The sequence below is a fragment of the Ambystoma mexicanum genome, chromosome 4q (genome assembly GCF_040938575.1).
Source record: "Ambystoma mexicanum isolate Mex_15411 chromosome 4q, UKY_AmexF1_1, whole genome shotgun sequence".
Taxonomy (NCBI): Eukaryota; Metazoa; Chordata; class Amphibia; order Caudata; family Ambystomatidae; genus Ambystoma; species Ambystoma mexicanum.
In genome coordinates this window covers 1,302,673,439-1,302,694,280 of record NC_090928.1, presented here as the reverse complement: position 1 = coordinate 1,302,694,280, position 20,842 = coordinate 1,302,673,439, and the positions used below count along the sequence as shown (strand labels likewise).

Below are 20,842 nucleotides of genomic sequence, written 5' to 3'. Positions count from 1 at the left end.
GATTGAAGTTGGTTTGACCAACGGCACTACAGTATTTCTCGCTGACAGCTTGATGATGTCACTCGTAGTGGTTGGAGTTAGATATGTGCAAATGTTTATTAGACCAATAGGATTGTAAAATATAGGTGATGTTTGGTTATTCCTGTACTGGGGCTAGCCAATAAGGAACGTGAGATTGTTTTGCAGTTTATCACTAGAAAAACTGTAACTTGGAAAGGACGTGTTGAGAGTGCGTTGTTAGACCCCTCCCAGCTTTATTGCATGTAATAAACCTTTTGTTTGCTGCAAATGTGAACTCATTATATATTATTGGGAGTTTTATCTGTCGATTTTTAGGCCTACCTAACAGGAGCACAAAGAGGCTGTGATACGCATGCGAGTTCTCATGCCCAGAAAAATTCTCAGTTGAGCACAAACAGCAGACGCAGTGGTTTCTGTTAAAAGGAAACCTAAAGATAGTAAGGACAATGTTTCAACCACTCAAAAAAGGCCCCAGAAACCGGAAGGTAAATCCCAGATACATGGCTTGTCAACCATCAGAGAAAAGAGCTGTGACAGTATCGATATCTCGAAGGCGTACTGGGAGCTGGGGTTGGCCACATCATCCTCCTCATATGTTTCAGTTGCAGTCCTTCTAGAGCTGTTTTTCCACGGAAGGGCGTTTGACATTTGCTTCCCCACGTAACACGGGCACTAATGGCAATAATGCTGGTATCAACATAGGTTGTCTGAAGTGTTAACACATACAATAAGATGTGGCAAAGGTACTCTCATTCTTGCAGACATGAGGGTTGTGCAACAAAGAAATTACAAACATGAGTTAAATATTTTCAAAGTGTCTATACAAACTAGAAAGGATCCCAAATGTACTTACAATGTGCTGAACTCGAGGCACTACCTCACCCTAACCAGAAAGTCTCTACTGACCCTCAGTGGTCTGCCATTGAGTAAAGCCAGACAAAAGAAACAAATAAACAAATGGACGTATTAGTAAGAAATAATATATGTTATTACACAGTGACAGATAGTGCATCAATGTCAATATTATTTTCATAAGCATTTCATAAAATTCAGGCTATGAACCCTGGCAGACACTGTTTAAAAGACATGGGTCTGCTTAACTGTGATCAGATTTCATTTGGCAAAATTAAATTTTGGCCACCACGGTGGTGATAGTGCGCAGTACAAATACCTTTGACATTCCTTCTATGAATTAATATAAAACTCAGTTTTAAGATGACAAATGTTTATCATTTTATTCAGAATGGACACTATATGGTTTCCAAATGTGCAGGAATTATAGTCAGAGCAGAGTCAATAGTTCGATATAATTTGTTATTCCTACTATGTTCAATATGTATTTTATTAAAGCCATTTATAGATCATACAAATGAAAAGTCTTGACATCTTCAGCTTGCTCATTATACCAACAACGTTCTATTAAAATAGTGCTACAAAAGTGGCTATTGTACCTTCTCTTTTTGTAATGTGTGCCCCATGAAGCCGATCCTAGGCCAGAGAACTATCTGATAATCTCAAGTGTTCCAACCACAGGAGGCAATACTGTTACACAGTTGTCAACATCCTGACGGGAGGAGGAGACTAGGGCTGAAGAAATAATCCTGAAAAAGAACATCTGGTCAAAGACAAGGCACGCTTTTCTGGGAAATTAGCAGTGTTTTTCTTACACTGCACAACTTTAGATGTCATGTTTATGAAACGCCCAGTCCATAGCTTACCGCCCCAGTGAACAAAAGCAATCTTAATAAACAGGGTTACAGACAACATTTTGAAGTTGCAGCATTTTGTTCCCATTTTTGAAGTTGGGAGTAAAAGATCATGAAAACTGAAGAATGCATGGTTTCCTTTTAGTTCTTCAGATTAAGTAGTCACGATTGTACAACTCCTTCCGCTGGCATGACAATGTTACAACTGACATGAACACACCGATGGAACTTTGTCGGGGAAACCGTGGGGCAGGCTATATATCGGTTTGCTATTTTTGGCTGGGAGTATTGTTATTTCTTTGGCAATATCTGTCTGTTTTTAGAGAGTAAATGGGCGAGCAACTGCTCAGAGGGGATAGAGAATGGTACATCACAGATGATTTGCTCGAGGTCGATTTGACCAAATCTAGGGAGGGGGTTTTGACTGCAGATATATGTGGGGGTGGGTTTGGGTTAATAAATAATATAGGAGGACCTAGGGAGGCTGCATGGGGTCTACCACTGCATATATTTGCAGTAAAAACGACCACAAATAAAGAAATTCGGTCAAATCGACCACAGGCAAATACACTCTGTCAAACAACCCCAATCCGTTTGGTCCGAGTTCAACTTTAGCCAGTGTGACTTGATCCTCTTGATATTGGCTAACAGTTCTGAATATTACCACATCAAATCCTGTGTTGCCAAATAAGTGGAATAAGATCTGCGATCCATTGGCATAAGAGTAATACCGAAAGCAATACGAGAGGATGAACTCTGCACATGGTATATAGCAAAAAGGAGTGTGGCAATCATATTCAATGGTTTCTGCGAAAGGCTGTCTGTGGAACGCGCTTGGATTTAGTTGCCAATGAAATTTGATGAGATATAGTCTTCACGGTGTTGGTCAATGGCCACAAATCTGTCTAAAAAAACACACAATCTCACTGATGTTTTTAAAACCGGCGAGTGCAGATGAGGTTTCTCACCTGTAGGCATTCTTAGGTGGTTAATAAGCGTTCCCTTTGCATTGAAGCCTTACCCATATTCTGTGCACAATTGTTTTTCACCTCTGTGCGCTCTCAGGTGGTTTACAAGGTGTACCTTCTGAATGAAACCTTTCCCGCAGTCAGTGCACTGATAAGGTCTTTCACCTGTATGTCTTCTCTGGTGGTAAGTAAGAGCTCCCTTTGCGCTGAACCGTTTCCCACATTCAATGCAAATATCGGGTTTCTCACCTGTATGTTTTCTTTGGTGACCGATTAGACTTCCCTTCAGAGAGAAGCTTTGCCCACATTCTATGCACTGATAAGGTTTCTCACCTGTATGTGTTCTCAAGTGATAAACAAGAGATGCCTTTGCATTGAAGCCTTTAGCACATTCTGTGCACTGATAAGGTTTCTCACCTGTATGTGTTCTCTGGTGGTTAACAAGAGCTCCCTTTGTGATGAACCTTTTTCCACATTCAATGCACATATTAGGTTTCTCACCTGTATGTTTTCTCTGGTGGTAAATAAAACTTCCCTTAAGACGGAAACTTTGCCCACATTCAGTGCACTGATAAGGTTTCTCACCTGTATGTGTTCTCAAGTGATTACTAAGAGATGCCTTTGCATTGAAGCCTTTCCCACATTCAGTGCACAGGTGACGTTTCTCACCTGTATGTATTTTCCGGTGATAATGAAGAGATCCTTGTGCATTGAAGCCCTTCCCACATTCAGTGCACTCATAAGGTTTCTCCCCTGTATGCAGTGTCTGGTGGTTAATAAGAGTTCCCTTCTGACTGAAACATTTCCCACATTCAGTGCACTGATGAGGTTTTTCCATTGTATGATTTCTCTGGTGGTAAATAAGATTTCCTTTCTTTGTGAACCTTTTCCCACACTCTGTGCACTGATGAGGTTTTTCTCCAGTATGCGTTATCATGTGATTAATGAAAGATCCCTTGTCACCAAATCTTTTCCCACAGTCAGTGCACTGGTGAGGTTTTTCACCTGTATGTGTTCTCAGATGATTAATAAGAGACCCCTTTGCACTGAAGTCTTTCCCACATTCAGTGCACATATGAGGTTTCTCCCCAGTATGTGTTCTATGGTGGGAAATAAGGCCTCCCTTCAGACAGAATCTTTTCCCACATTCTGTGCATTGATGAGGTTTCTCACCTGTATGTGTTCTCAGGTGAACAATAAGACACCACTTTTTATTGAAGCATTTCCCACATTCAATGCACATATTAGGCTTCTCACCTGTATGTGTTCTCAGGTGATGAATAAGAACCCTCTTTGCACTGAAGTGCTTCCCACATTCTGTGCACAGATGAGGTTTCTCCCCTGTATGTGTCCTCTGGTGGGAAATAAGACTTTCCTTCAGACGGAAGCTTTTCCCACATTCTGTACACTGATAAGGTTTCTCACCTGTATGTGTTCTCTGGTGGGAAATAAGACTGCCCTTCTGACGAAAGCTTTGTCCACATTCTGTGCACTGATACGGTTTCTCATCTGTATGTGTTCTCAGATGGACATTAAGATATGCCTTCTGACTGTACCTTTCTCCACATTTAGGGCACTGATAAGGTTTCTCACCTGAATGTGTTGTCTGGTGACGAATAAGATTTCCCTTTGCTCTGAACCTTTTCCCGCAATCTGTGCACAGATGAGGTTTTTCACCTGTATGTGTTCTCAGATGATAATTAAGAGATTCCTTTTGACTGAAGCTTTGCCCACATTCTTTACACTGATGAGGTTTCTCGCCTGTATGTATTCTCAGGTGCTTAATAAGATTTCCCTTTGCTCTGAACCTTTTCCCGCAGTCAGTACATGGATGAGGTTTTTCACCTGTGTGTGTTCTCAGGTGATAGTCAAGAGATACCTTTGCACTGTAGCTTTTCCCACATTTAGTGCACTGATAAGGTTTCTCAATTGAATATGTTTTCAGATGAATAATAAGAGGTTCAATCCCATTGAACATTTTCTATATTCAGAGCACAGGTGAGGTTTCCACCTCGATGTGTTCTCTGGTGGTGAATATTTACTCCCTTCAGACTGGACCTTTTCATGCATTCTGGGAACAAATGGTGTTTCTCATCTGTAGCTCTTCTTTGGTGACAAACAAGACTGGTTCCCACAGGAGGTTTTTCACATGTTCAGTGCATGGATACATTTTGTCCATTTGCATTCACAGTTGATCCTTTAAATAAACTTCCTTTATAGACAATATATAAAATGCCACATGCTTTTTCATTAATAAGAGGTGAAACAATCCACTTTTCTTTTTCAGAAAATAAAATTGTTCTTATGTTCAGTCTACTAATCTATACAATCATTGTAGCGATGTTGTAGGATGCTGGACGTTACCATGAAGGTGTTTGGCTGGAATCCCTCATGTATTCAGTAGGCTTCTCTAATCCCTGTGTGAAACTTTAAAACGCCAAACCGTTCCTACTCCTGCATCCTTTAAAGATGTGTAGAAAGTGCATATTCACTCAATGAAGTTTGTACTTTAGAAGTCCATCAAAGAAATAAATCAAAGTCACTGTCGTTGCATTTTTTGGAGCATCATTCACCTATAGAATTAAAAGGAGATGTGTATTAATAATTAATGCGTGGTCACAATTACAGACATAACATTTAACAGGCAGTTTCACTCTCAATGACAGTGATGGGCGCTAATAAATTGCGTTCATGTAGTAAAAGTCCCATCTACTGGAGGCAAGAATCTCAATTGGTAGAATAGAGTTAATGATCCAATAACTCATTAAAAAAATGCAACAGTGGCAGAGAAAATGTGACCAGCAGCTGGAATATTGTGTGTTGCTTATAGTGAGACCTTAATTTTACTATCCGATATTGTGCAACAGAGTAAAAAATATGAATGTCAAAAAGAAGCTTTAAGTAAATACTTATCAGGACTGGGCATTTAAGATCTACCATCATATTTATTCAGCAGGGCCTCAACTAGCACATAAGAGATGCACATTTTCACATGTGAATCGTAAGGACTTATACATCACACAGGCCAGCAGTTTTCCTCCAATTGATACCCATCTTCTAACCAGCCTAGTAATTAGTGATTACCTTTGGGCAAACATACAGTGTTCACATCACGCAAATATAAAACGCAAATGACTATTGAATAGGCAAGGATAGAATTGAGGTTTAAAATAAAAAGCATCAGTGTCTTGCTGCTTTAGGAATAATGCGGGTCATGATGGCACAGCCAAAGTTAAAACCCAGATGCAGAGTCGGTCGCAGAGTCTTTTGGTGCTGCCTGAGAGACTACAGTTGCCTACTTAGGATCATTGCTGTCCTCTTTCTATTGCTATGGATTTGATTCACAAAAACCCATCTATCCCGCGGAGTGGCCCGCGGAGTACGTCGCAGAGTCTTTTGTTCTTTGGGCTCTGAGGGCTGCGCGGCTCTGCTCCCCCACTCGAAGTCTTTCAGCTTCGTGGAAAATCAATTGCCGGCAGAAAACATGGAACCAACAACATTCTGAACAACGGAACTAACCATTGAAAGCCTGCTTTTACAGAGGTAAGCGTTCCTCTACCACTCACTCCCGGGGAAAGGCTAACTGTGCACCCCTACCCATTTCTTTTTTGAGTAACCGCAAGCCTTGGAGAATCTCCCAACTAATAAAAACCCCTTACCCTGACAACGACGTAAGGGGGATTGAAGAAAACTCGGAGGAGAATGGGCTTCACGTTCGCTAACTGCTTTGCTATTCAGCGACATCTCTTTCAGCATTGCGTTTTTGACTGAGTGCTTGGATTATACCATAAGAACACGCGCTTGTACAATATCTTGTGGATCCCTTTATAACATTTATTGTAGACAGCGTGTTGAACCAACTAAGGGCAGCGTGCGGGAGACTGCGGGGCTTGCTCCTTTGATCCCGCGCGCTCTCCGCCACACGCTGCCCTGCCTTTTTTCTGACACCAGCGAACTGCTCTTACCCGATACCTTTGCATTAGGATTCGGAGGATCATCCTACCGCCAAACACCAGGCGCTGCACTGACTTTGTGCCACAACCTACAGACAGTCTGGTGATCTAACGAAGAATGGCGAGCGGGAGACTGCGGGGCCTTGCCTCCTTGATCCCGCTCGCCATCGGCAACACACTGACCTGCGCCCTCTGCTGAAATCCACGATCGGTTTCTTTCCGATACGAGTGTACTATCTTTTCGAGAATCATTCAATAATCAAACTTCCATCGCTGAATTGTCTTATCCAGTAGGTCACTTTACCTACCTCACTATACCCTCCACCATAACTCAGCACAGTGCTAGAAGCCGACATTGGATTGTGCATGAGAGCTCGCAAGGGCAAGCTTTCTCTAATCCCTTACAACGATACATTGAAGCTCCTAGCCTCTGCTCAGCATTTCCCTTTATCCATCATACAACACAGTATATCTTACACTTACCATAAGTATAAACATGCCATTTACAACTCATAACAAAACTGTGCTCAATGCACCTGGTCCTAGAACTTGGCTGCGTGGGAAACTAGACGCAAACTCTCTTACGCACTTGCCACAACACAACTAATCTTTGAACAAGCAATGCACAAACACAAAAAGGCGGACCAATTGCTCTGAACCAGAGCTCACAGGCCGAAAAATGTATCTTAATTCTACCAGAATTAGATGGAAACCTACAACAAGAAACTCCCATGGACCCAAGGAAAGCCACACTATCATTGAGGCTGCATCTTTTACCAGACGAAGCAAATGCAACCAACTGTCTACCACAACCCTTTTCCATTACGACAGATCCCACTACTGAAGATATTGATGTACCATCAACTACTCGGAAATTCTCTCGGGTCACACAAGATGAGACCCTGATCAAAGATGCAACGGGCCAATGCGAGGAGTCTACAGTTCAAACTGTTTGGTAGCCTGTGCCACTAAACCTGTCATCCGCAATCAAGGCATCCTAACCGAAGCATTGATCCATAGCGTAAACTCCATCTTTCTTCCCTCTTTAGACGGGCGGACGAATAACCACACAAACTCATTCCACCAGGACAAACCTTACGATACACTCCCAAAGGATAAGAGTTTTTGTCCTCTGACTTTGCCCTGAAATAACAGCTCCACCTACTTATCTCTGAACAATCAACAACCCATCGACCGCCTCGCAACGGAACCAATAACCTACCAAGATCCATTAGTACAACACTTTCCTGATAGTCCATTTGTCATTACTCAACGCAAACTACAAACAGAACAAGCAATCTCGGATAATCTGGCTCTACTGACAGAATCTGGCCACAAATGTCTTAGTGGAATCAACTAAAGTCAGGCAACTCGACCACTCTTGGCTGACAATTTGAAAAAAGAGAAAGCCAAACTTGCCAAATTAAAATGGCTCCAATCCCATACGGCACAGAAACTCCTCAAAGAACCTCCATCACACCAACCTCTCCAAACAGACACCAAAGTTGCACGCTTATCCCTTGACATTAGAGATTGAACCCTTAATGAAACGTTTGGAGGAAAGAAAGGAAGTATTCGGTGACATACTCCAACTTAGACAATCGGAGATACAATCTAGTTCAACTCCCTTCGTGAGAAGCTCTCAACCCAACATGAAACACCCGACTTAAATTAACACAGAAGATGAAGAACACCAAGAATTCACTTTCAAATCAATTTATCTACGAACCTGAAGAGTCCTTTTTTACTCCGCCACAGACAAGTGTGAGGCAGAAGCCGATTTCACCAGCACTGCTACATAAAGATGACATCAAAGGGTTCAAACCCATGGACAAAGATAATGATGACCATACCCATTATAGGATACCAACTACTATGGTAAAGCATGCTCATCGCAATAATTTCTCAATCCATGATACCGTTTTTGAAATTACATGAAACCATCAACGACAATATCCGGGATCAAGCAACACTATTAGCCATGATTCACTCCAAACAGATCCACACATAGAACTTTATAAACACCATAGGGACTCATTTCGATATGGAAGCAGAGCAATCTCGCCTCTGGCAGTCAAGACTTTGAGATCGCGAGAGGAGAACGGGAGGAAAAAATCCAACTGGCCGCTGATGTTATGTCGTGGCTCAAAGCTCCCTTGCAGAAACAGATGATCACTCAGCTCGCCAAGCTTAACCCCACTGAGAGCTCAAACTTTCCGATACCCATCCAGCAAATTGTAGGAGATTAATCGCTATTCCCCGGACCCAGACCCGGACGGACCGCACAGGCCACAATAGACAACTTTTCCATATTACAGCCAACAATTGTTAACTCTACAACAAATATCCCAACAACGAACTCTGCGGATACCTTTCAGATTTTCTCCCAAAATAAAAACTCATTGGTACCGACAAAGGCAAACGTTAAAAAAGTCTAACAAACAGAGAGGGTCAAGAGCTTTTCTCCGGAACTTAAAACCACCTCAAGATCGACCTACAAACAGACAACAGGAGACCCGAAAAATGACAGAGCTCAAGGCAAAGCCAATCAAGATCAGTCCTCAGAACATTGAGCCTACTCTTATTACGTCCCCCATAACTATTCATGAAGATAACAATTCTAGCCTAGAGGATCTACTCAATTTAACTACCCACATGGATCCACAAGACTCAGGGACGCATGAGATATCTACCTATTCTAACAAATCTGTGCAGGTTATCATCGATTAATATATCCCCGACTCATCAGAGATCTCTAGCCTATCCGATCTTACCTCTGAGGAAATCTCAGATGTATCCTCAGATTATTCGATAAGAAGAGTATAACGACTATTGCGAGCCCGGATAACAACAACAAATCATCAAGTCACCGACCAGCGATGCAGCATAATCATAGACCTCCGAGACCCATGGATGATGAGGAACCCAATATGGATGCAAGGGACAATACAACAGCTGATGACCCACGTCTACCTCAATTCATCAACCCCTTGATTCAAAGAATGCATCACAGCCTGCGACTGGAAAATCTTATTCACAGATCCGCCCCTCTGATATTGAACAGGACGAATGTCTTGCTACTTTTACAGGCAATACCTCAATTGAAAGCAATTCGCTCTGAACATATTAAGGTGGTAACATTCGAGGACCATTATTCCCTAGACCAAATTTGAATTGAACTCTGGGATATTACTGTAATGGAAAAGTTTCTGTTGGCAAAACTAGGATTTAAATGTCAACAGATTGCAGAAAATCCCAATGATGGGAAGCGAACTCGAAAAACCTATGAACAGGAGAATACTTGCAGAGAAGATACGTGGGCGGCAAATACACAACGTGGATCGGCAAATGTCCAAGCCTCCCTGCCTCTCTTAACACCAACCCCATTTTGTCCTTCTGAATACTCCCACAATAGAGCAAGTTCTGACTACAGTAAATGCCCGATTGGGAGAGAATATGATAGACAGCAAAAAAATACTTCTTATGACATGAATTGTAACTCATAACCACCAAAAAAAGACGAAAGCGAGTGGCTGTTATGTTCGTGGAACAATAGAGGAAATGGTCATTTGTTTAACCAACCGGCTCCGGAATTCGAATCCTATTATGTATTTGATTCCAAGAAACATGGCTGACTGAGACACGTTGCTGCAAAGGTTTCCTAACCTTTCTCAACCCGGCTCTACAAAGAAAACAAGGCAGACCCTCCACAGGCCTACTTAGCCTGATTAAAATTAATCCAGACTGGAGTTTAGTGAAATCTGAGAAAATAAATCCTTGGACACAAAACACCATCATAAAAATACAAATTCAAGATGCCAAACAACACTCTCCCCTCTCCCTGGGGACACATGAGAGACTTATATCAATCATGGATTTATACTGGAACCCGGCGGCCATCAATGATGACACTTTTCTCGATGGGGTATTCATGAAGATAGATGATCTCATTGATAAACATTGAGCCATTGAATTCTTTATCTGCAGTGATTTAAACATACACCTACACGTCTCCAATGGCCAATTGCTTGATAAGAAGGACCTATTAACACGATTGTGAAGATGGTCTAAAGAAACACACATTCGCAATCTTATCATAACAGGACATGCTACCGACAAAAAAAATAACATTGTACCGACTTGGGTAGGAGGAAACTAGTCCGCAATAATTGATTTTATTTATCTATCTACGGAATTGAATGCCTCAATAGTGAAAGTAAAAACTATCCCGGCTACAAAATGTGATCACGATTAATTGATAATACAAGGTTCGGGCCTTAGCTCAACACAGACTGCTTCAACCGGTCAACCAACTAGAAATTATCGGTTCATCCACAAGATTGCCCATTCTCTTTCAAAAAGCAAATATGGAAGACTGTAAAGACTGGTAGGGGGTGTCTGTACGTCCGCTCTCTAGATGGTAGAGGAGAGGCACAGAGGACCCCAGCCAAGATTCTCTATTGGTAGCAATGGACGAGCAATCAAGGCCTAGCTTTTCGGGAGGTGATGCGGGCTGGTTCTTAAGTACAGTGTAGTCCCCGAACCCCCACAAAGGAATGTCCACACACTGTATTACTGAAAACACAGTCTTTATATAATTAATATTCAAAGGTATGTACATGATCACAATAACGCACTTTGTACTCGGAAATCAACAATGATAAATATATACAATTCTAAAGTGGTACCACCAATGTTATCAAATCTCATTAAAGTGCATCAACTCTACGGTTAAAATGTCACACAGATCAATAACGAGGAAACCAGCAATAGAGATAGGAAGGAACGCAAAATGGTTGAAACAATAGGCAGAATGCTGACCCCTACCACTAGGCACATTTCTGTGTGGAGATCCCCCCACCTGGGCAACCTGTAAAATAAAGATATATAGCACACGCCCAGTCCATATATTGTTCAATAGTCTTATTTCCTCCTATTAAGGTTTTACCCCCCCAATGTACCTGGTGGAGTAGAGTTCTCCGAAGATGCGTCTACCGATCCTACTTGAGTGACTCCTTTAAAGCAGGAGCCACGGATCGTCGAGATGCGTCGAGGAACTCGGCGTTCGGTGTCAGGGAATCAACGGCCCTTCTTGAGTGCCCTCCCTTTAAGGCAGGAGTCACGGGTCGTCGAACGTCCGACGGCGAACAGGTTGAACTACGGCAGTGAAGTGGCAGCTTCGTTCCAAGCGGTGCTCGTTGACGACAGAGCGTTGGCGTCCTGCAAGGAAGAGGCGTGCGGGGCACCTCGGTGACGATAGTTCTGGACCGCAAAAAGATGATGAAGAACTGTGGCCCAGCAAGTGCGTCGAGTCGTCGGCGTCTCTGTGGTCGTTAGATGGCGGGAAACCCACCGGCGGATGCTCCTCGGCGCGTCGACGGTCGGGCCTTCTCCAGCGGGATAAAGCGGACGACAATGCAGATGAGAGCGGCCGATGATCAAATGAAGTTCTTAGGCAAACGGGAGCACGGCGGCTCCGGTCGGCGACGGCGGTTGTCGACAGGGGCGGACAACAGTCCTAGTGCTTCTCTTTGGGATTCCGCGGCAGTCCCAGTCTCGGGTCGGCAGCCTGTCATAGGTCTGTCTACCATGGAGCTTTGGCAAAGATCGGCTGGTGCACGATGGTAGCTCGGGAAGAGGGCGCCTTACCAGGTCCTCTCTGGGTCAGTCCTTGGAGACACAGCAGCTTTCAGATTGTGAAGGAGAGCAACAGCACTTCTTCTCGTCCAGCGGGGCTTCAAGGTCAAGCTTCAGTTACTCCAGTTACTCGTCGTAGTGGACTTCAGCTTCTGAACTCGATTCCTAGCAGTGAGAGGTCCCCAGATATGCTGTTGATCTCCCATACATTCCGCTGGGTCACACTCAAGCATCCAATCACGACTAAGGGCATTCATGCAGGCAGGCAGCCAATCAGGCACACGAGGTATTCAGGCCATTCACTTCTCTCCAAACACTCACAACAAGTTATGTGTATTGTGACAAGTACCGAGCCATTCAACACTCCAAACTGCATTCATACCGGTTTCGGGCAGGGCTGTCTCAGTCATTGTGTCAACCACCAGATACTAGACATCCACAACACAGAATGCATATTCGTCACACACTCTATTCACCCGGGTCCCACCCACAGGAGGTACCCACAACATACATCACTGGGAAGGCTCCAGCTAGTCTGACCGGGCCTTCACAACACCACCATATATGGCACTTCCACCCAACAGCCAGTCAGGGGGAAGGGCCAGAGTCAGGGCTTCCCAGGACTTTGGGAAAACAAGGTAATAGGTAATAGAAAGCAAGAGGCTGCAGGGGCCATTTTGTTTTCCATCAGGAATCAACTGATTCCAATGGCAGGGCCGGGGTATCCCAAAATGGAGGATACTCCGCGCACCTGTCAAATTCAGCATGGAGCTGCCACCAGCCCATACCCTGCTCTGCGGGCCACCCACAGGTGTCCGAAAACATACACTAGGGGCACAGGGTTGTACCCCCACCCATGTGTGCCATAAGGGTATCCCAAGGGTCCGTTCACCAAACCCAAAAGAGAGCTGCACTGCCAGGAGTCTCACATGAACTCCTGCGCAGAAAACACGACAGAACACACGATAAAAAGCAGTAAAAGGACAAGGATACGGAGTCCCTCCGATGCATTTCCAGCATCACAAAGACGCCGGCAAACAGAGTTATAAATGGCTTTTGACTCCTTTTCACTACCAAAACCCTCAGCAAAGAAACAAGAACCATAAACACACATATAATGCAGAACTAGCAGACAAAAAGAAAGCTCTGTGTAAGGCACTACGTCAATTGAGAAAAAATATCAATCCAGACAATATTATAAAATTAAAACAGCTAAACACTTGTGTTCCACCTGGAGGAAATCTCAATAAATGATCTTACTCCAAAAAGATGCAGAAGCTATTCTGGCACCATACAAAACCCATAATTCGAGAGAGCTCTGGAATCTTCTGAACAATAACTCTCAGCATCAGCACATGCTGTTAGAGGTAAAGGAGCGAAGAGCTAGAGAGGGGAGGTATTTGCGTAGGGATAGCTGAAGGTATTTAGGACCCAGGCCCCAGAAAGCCTTGTGGACAACTCAGAGGTTTTTGAATTTAATCCTTGCATCCCCTGGGAGCCAATGAAGAGGTTTCAGAGCTGGAGATATACGATCCCAGGGCTTGAGGCCAAGGGCAAGTCTTGCAGTCCTGTTCTGGATTAGTTGCAGAGGGCGGAGAATAGAGGCAGGTAGGATTAGAAAGAGGCTGTTACAATAGTCCAACCTGGAGATAACCAGAGCTTGGGAGAGAGTGAGCTTCTGGGGGAAGGAGAGGAAAGGCGGAGTACCTCTGAGGAAGTGCAGTAGGAAGTTTGACTTTTTAGCGACATCAGAGAGGTGGGCCGAGAAGGAAAGTATGGAGTCAAAGATTACCAAAGGTTTTTAGCCTCGCAGGTGAGGCTAGGAGGAAGGCCAAGGGAGGCCGGCCAGAGTGTGAGGGGAAAGGATGGTGAAGGTGTGCCGACGAGAAGGATCTCCGTCTTGCTGGCATTCAGACAAAGATCGTTGGCGGCACATCAATGTTAGGCAATCAGAGATGAGAGAAGGTGAGAAGGTGGCAGAGGGTAGCCTGAAAATTGAGTGTCGTAAGCGTAGCACTGGAAATTTGAGCAGAAAATGCAATGCAGTGGGCGACAGCTGCCAGGTATTGGTTGAAAAGCCAGGGCGAGAGGTTACATACCTGGGGAACACCACAGGTAGAGAGGAAGACAGATGATATGAAAGACCCAAATTGGACCTGGGATGGTCGATCAGAGAGGAAAGAGGTCAGCCTCTTTGGTGGTTAGATCGTTGGCGTGAGCTCCCCAACCCATGAGGCAGGCGTCCGTAACTACTGTCATTTCTGGCCATGTTTGCCAAAAAGGTTCCCCTTTCAGTACATTTTCCTCGCAAGCCCACCACAGGCGATCCTGCGACCTTGTTCGGTACCTGAAGCAGGTTAGTCATCCTGCAAGAGAACTGAGATCACTGAGACCCAAGGGCCAGTTGGAAGGATTTCATTCTCAGACAGGCTTCTGGCACCAGAAAAATGCAGGATGCCATCAGGCCGAGCAAACTCAAAAAGTTGAGGGCCGGAAGACGCTGAGCATTCTGGAACTTGATGACCATCTGCTGAATGTGTTGAGCCCTTACCCCGGGTGGCGAGGCTTTCCCTGAGCAAGCATTTAGGACAGCTTTGACGAATTGGAGCTTCTGAGATGGAATCATGTGGGACTTCTTGAAATTGAGAGAGAAGCCCAGTCAGTGGAAAGAGTGGCAGGTGATGCGGAGATGTTCCAGGAGAATGGGCCCTGATCAGCCAATCGTCTAGGTAGGGGTAGATGTGAAACCCCCCCCCCCCCCACCTCAACCTCGACCACCTCGGGGAAATTTCCTTTGGCCTCTCTGGCTGGCTTGAACTCTCGCCATTCTAAAGGATGTGTAATAGCGCAAGTGCTGACCCCTCCACCTCGCAACCATGCAAACCTGTGTGTCACCGTACTAGCCGCCATGGCTCTGCTGAGACTATCAGCGGAATCAATTCCTGATTGTAAGGACTCACACATTGCGTCCTTGCCATCTTTAATAATATTAAGGAAGCCATCTCTTTCCTCAACTTCCAGAGTATGGTCAGCTGCCATAGCTATTACATCCCACAATGCTTGTGTGAATTTGGTCAAAGCGCATGTTGTATTTAAGGACCATGCTACTGGCCCGAAAAGACCCTCTTTGCCAGTGTGTCAAAACGTTTATCATCCCTATTGGGAGGGATAGATGGATAAGAGGCTGGTCTAGATGTGGACATAGCATCTTGTATCACCAAACTCTCAGGAGTCGGGTGCTTTGAAAGGAAGTCTGGATCCATACTAGAAGGATTATACTTCCTTTTAAGACTCTTATTGACAGCTGGATTAGTATCTGGGGTTTCCCAGTTTGCCTTAACCCTGCTCTGCAAGGCAGAGTGGGAAAGTAAGATTGATCCTTCTGTGAACCCTTGTCTAGTATGTCAGTTAGGTTGTCCTGCTGGTACACCATACCAGGCCTCCCTAACCCAGGTTTTCAGAGAACCTATTCATCGGCTGTCTAAATAAAGCCTCAGCATGCTCTGATGGCTCAGGCATAGCAAAGTCTACCTCAGGAGAAGTGTCAAGACCACCTGCACTCTTTAATTTATCACAGAGGTTTTCCATTCTGGATTCTTCTGACACCAGAGCCTGTGGAACATTTGGTGTCCCATATTCAAAGCCAAATAGTGGCATATCTTGATCAGAGGTTTCTACTTCCTCACAAATAGAAGAGACATAAAAAAGTATTTTTAATCAAGGGCCTTAGAAGGCGTTGACGGCTTAGACGTCGAAGGATTCACCTTCGACAGACTCCACCTATGACTCGACGGAGTCACAGAGGAAAGAGGTGTGGGCCTCTCCTTGACACGAGGCATCGAAGGCTCTGGAGGGATTGACGGTTACGGCTTGAGGGCATGCAAACTAAAACCTTGTTTGACTCCTTATCGGCCTTGGTAGGCACAATGGGGTCTCCCACTGATCCTTACTGAACCTACCCAGGCAGGACACCTTGCGGTCGGGAGAGGAATCTGCGATGGTCGTGCTGAACGTATGACGCCTCTTCTTAGATCTTTTCCGCAACATCAAAGAAGACGAATGATGGGAGCTGCTACGAGAGCGCAAGTGCTTTTTGAGTGCGTTATTGAAGGAGACTATTCCCCCTCGAACTTCGTTCATCAGAAGATCTTCTCTTCGATAGAGTCAATGATGGTGACTGTGGCGGGGCCTACCCATAGCGACTTTCCCCTTCCTCTGCTTCATTGCCTTTCCTGTCATTGGCTGACATGAACTGCAATCTGCTGTATTGTGTTCGAGTCTGAGACACCAGAGGCAAAAGCAGTGTGGGTCAATGATGGACATCTTGGCCCCAAAAGCCGCAATTTTTTGAATCCTGTCTTAGGAGTCAACATTTTATCGAGTAACAGACAAAGAATGACAGAAACTGCACCGTATCCGAAGCGAACTGCCTGTGGAAAAATGGAACAGATGTTCTGGGTGCAGTGCATGCTATATGTACTGTAGGTGACGCCATGCTCGACAGCAGAGAGAGGCCTTCGAGGGACATTGAGTCAACGATGCGAGATTTCTTTTTCTCAAGCAGCTGACCCTGGAAGGAGATTATCAATAGATGAGGAATACGTGGGAGGACACAATCCAGTTGATGGGTCCTTTCTCATTCACTCCTGCATATGATCTAGTCATCCGATGCTGAACTTCCTCACAAAAGTTAATTGTACTTGCCTTAGTTTTCTCCATATCTCTCACCAAAAATATTTTTCCTCGATAAGAGGTACCGGCCTGATCTGTTCAGGTTTCTCAACCTGACAATCTATACATGCACACCTGTATGTAAATGATAATATACAACCGTTAACAAAATATCTATGAACTTAGGGTGCAGGGGAGGAAGACAGACCCTGGCACAGAGTCCAGACTCCCGTCCCCTCCACACCAATTAGACTAGAGAACGAGTCAATCCTTTTCATGGGCATTCTCTACAGTTGTTTCAATTAGCTTTCTAATGTTAGGCGTGGGATCCTGATCCAATGGCGCATATGTAGAGGTATCCTTTAACATTTCCATACAACTATTATAGTAGAATAATGAATCCATTATCACAATGGCACCGCCCTTGTCTGCAGGCTTTAATGTGATTTTCTTCGTTCTTCAATTTCTCTAAGTTGTTGGTCTTTCACATTTTCAAATTGTATGTTTTTTTTTTAGAGTAATCAATCTTTTTAAGTTCCTGTTCCACTTTATGTTTAAATATATTCATTACTGGATTTTGAATGGGTGGGTCAAACGTACTTTTGGGTTTGAGTTCGAGTCTATCCTCTGTCGGATCCGATGTATCCTCGAATGATTGTGTTTCAAAAAAATATTTCAATCTTATCTTTCGCATCAAGTGATGTAGATTAACTTTCTCATCAAAAAGACTTGTGTTAGAAGTAGGGACAGTGGGTGATAGCGAAGTAACTTCATGATTAGGATATAGATGTCGAGACTGACTATCATTTTGACATCACACATTCTTAGAATCTACTTGCTCGATTTAACTGGCAGTACAGTACCAGGCCGCAGGGGAGTTCCATAATTAGAGGGCAATGATTTCCCATGATCTTTTGCCCTTTAAGGTTGCATTGAGATCGTCTTTTTAATAAATTAGGTTATTGATCATTTTGCTTTCGAGGATCCCTCTGACCCAGTGGTGTACCCAGAGGACCCTTCACTTGCATTGACAACTGGGCCCCTGTGGTCGATCCGTTGTCTTTGTAGGTATTGGATTTATAGACTTAGGTATAATGTTACCGAGTACCCATGAACCTTATGGAATTTGGTCATTACATAGATATCCACGCACGCCATCACTAGGATTGCGTCTATTAACAAATCCACAGGAAGGAAGTCCGCGGATTAATTGAGCAGATCTATTTATATACAGAGGTTAATATAAATTCATTATTCGGAATGCGCATTACGCCTGGGTACTATGCCCAATGTTCCACTTGGCCTTATATTGATAGGTGCAGTCATGGCAACTGGAGTCATGAACGCGAGGACGTTATTTAAAGCTGCACTACAAGTGTAAGCACAATTTCACCTTAGGTACAAGCCTGAACTACACAGTAAAGTGGTAGCGATGGCTGAGCAGCCAGACTTATCTCAAGAGTTTAAGTGAGCAGAAGAACAAGTTACACAAAGGACCACCCAATACAGTGATTCAAATATACACTTACTCAAGGTTTCTTGGTAAAAGAATATACATTTATTTACTCAGTCATTTAGAAAACATTACTCTAGCATAAGCAGTTCAATATCACACACTAATACACCACAAAAATCCAACCGGTAAGTAACTGAACAAGTTTAGCTCAAAAATAAAGTAGGAGCAAAATGGCACTTCAGATACTTAATAAAGGAGGGAAAAGTCAAGGTTATAAGAATACACAGCCCAAATACATTCATAGGCAGGGCAAAGGGATTCAGTTAAATACAACCAGCAATTCTTCTCAACAAGCCTGGGCCAAAGTCAATGGTTCAGAGTCTTTTGTATATGATAGCACAGTTCTGGTATATAACGGTTAAGTCTTTACCACAGATTTTTAAAGGATTTGGCTAGGTGAAAGGTTTGACAAATGTTTAGGAAAGGACAAGCCTTCGTAGTTGAGGAAAGTTTCACGCACTTTCTCGATGGCAGAAAAGATTTCCGGACCGCGTTTGCACAGTAACTTGTCAATGAAGAAAGCTGTAGCTGAGGCAGTTGTTCCTGGCAGTTCAAGCAAATCTCGCTGTTCCGGAGCCTCAGTCGTGGGGACAAGAAGAAGGACGTCGGGAGGTTCCTGCACTGCCCAGGGAAGAGGCCAATAGCTGTAGCAAGATGTTGGTTTAAGGTGTGAGTGCCTTAAAGTCCACAAGCTGGTTTCCTTCCCTCTGGCTTTCCGGTTTTCAACAGCACTCCGATGAAAATTCGACCAGAATAGGACAGTGTCCAAGTGGCTTGCGAGTTGGTTGTTCCCCCCAAACTCAAGGGAAGAAGTTAACCTTGAAGGGCTTCTCTGTCGTCTGAGTTTCAGGCAATTCGGACCTGTAGCAGGGCTTCATCAGTCGTCCAGGAGTTGCAGCAGTCCCCTTCCTTCCTCTCCTCTTCGGTTCTTTTGTTCCAGTGGTCGACTCTGCTTTCCAAATCCCAGAGACCTGCTTTTAAACAGTTCCCCCCTTTCATTCCAGCCTGGCTGTCAATCACACAGCAGGGTGGCTGTCCCTCCCGGACAGCCAGCCGGCCAATCACACCAAAGTGCATTCAGGTCTCCTAGGAGACTAAGCACAGGGAGTTTCGGGCACCTCCATCACATCATGTCCACCCCAGACACCCTGGCGCCAGAGGAGGGCTTCAGCAGTGAAGTCCACCAAAGGCCAACAAACAAAGGGACCAAACCTGGTTTGGCGCGCAGAGACAAACACAAGAAGGACCTTTCCTAAAGGAAATAGCGAAAAAAGATGACCAGAGTCTGTTTTTACAGTTAGGTCTTAGGCGCCATATTGAAAAACATGGCTGACCCGATTTTTAGCTACCGTTGTTAGCGGTCGGGAAAATCACGGTAGTATTGTAAGTAACCAACTCCTTACTCCCTTGATTTAACTCCAGTGACTCCCCATCCACAGTTGTCGGTCAAACATCTTACCTAACTCAGACTTGAACAAGTGCAGATTCCATAACTTAGGCCCCCTGTAGACCTCAAAGGAAATGTCCATGCTGCTGCATCTTCCGATACACCTTCAACATCTCAGTAGGAAATGTGTGCAGTATAAAAAGGAAACTCAACACGCATTGCATCCAAAAAGGTTTCCATTTTCGATGGGCGCCTCCAAAACGCTCCAGTGGCACAAACTGAGTACCCAGATATGAAGAGTTACCACCCTGAGACTGACAGGTCACACTTTCCTCCTCTACATCCTTCCTTGGAGGCCCTGCTATGGTTTCTGGGCATAACTGAGGCGGGCCCTTGTCCAGAGCAATTCTAGAAGCCACCTGTACCCCTGGAATCTCTGTTCCAATAACTCTTAACCTAAGCTCTTCCAATCTTGAACTAAGGGCTAACGCTTCCCTATTAGATGCCTTCAACTCCTCCCTCATCTCTCCCAGCATCATCCCCAACTCACTTAGGGTAGGCTCCTGCATGTCGGGTTTGTGAGAAACCAAAGGGTGTTTCACCGACTAGTCCCTTGGGATCTGTCAGCCAGAGCACGGCCATTGCTGGGGGTCGGCCAGTGCGGGAGGATCACCTGTATGGAGGGTCACTAGGGAGTGGGGCACCCATAGGAAAGATCTCTGCACCCATTTCCCTGTAGAACACCCTAATTCTTTATACTATCTAGGAATGTTATCCTTCCCCCCTTTCCTACAAACACTCTGCTGCATGGACAAAGCGCTTCAGAGAAAGACAGACTCGCACACAACCAGTCCGTTTGACATGTCCCAATATCAGAGTCAGGCACTTAATCTTCATGATTTGCACCTGAATCCCGCTCCCTTTTCCAACTGAGATAAAAGGGAGAGCATGAGAACACCGAGGAAGCAAGGCGAGAAAGGCGA

The 20,842-nt window shown here is 44.5% G+C and overlaps 1 pseudogene; it reads right to left on the bottom strand.

Annotated features, from left to right (window-relative positions):
• The window catches only part of LOC138467393 (zinc finger protein 208-like), a 419,830-nt pseudogene that overhangs the window by 11,111 nt on the left and 387,877 nt on the right, over positions 1-20,842 (bottom strand).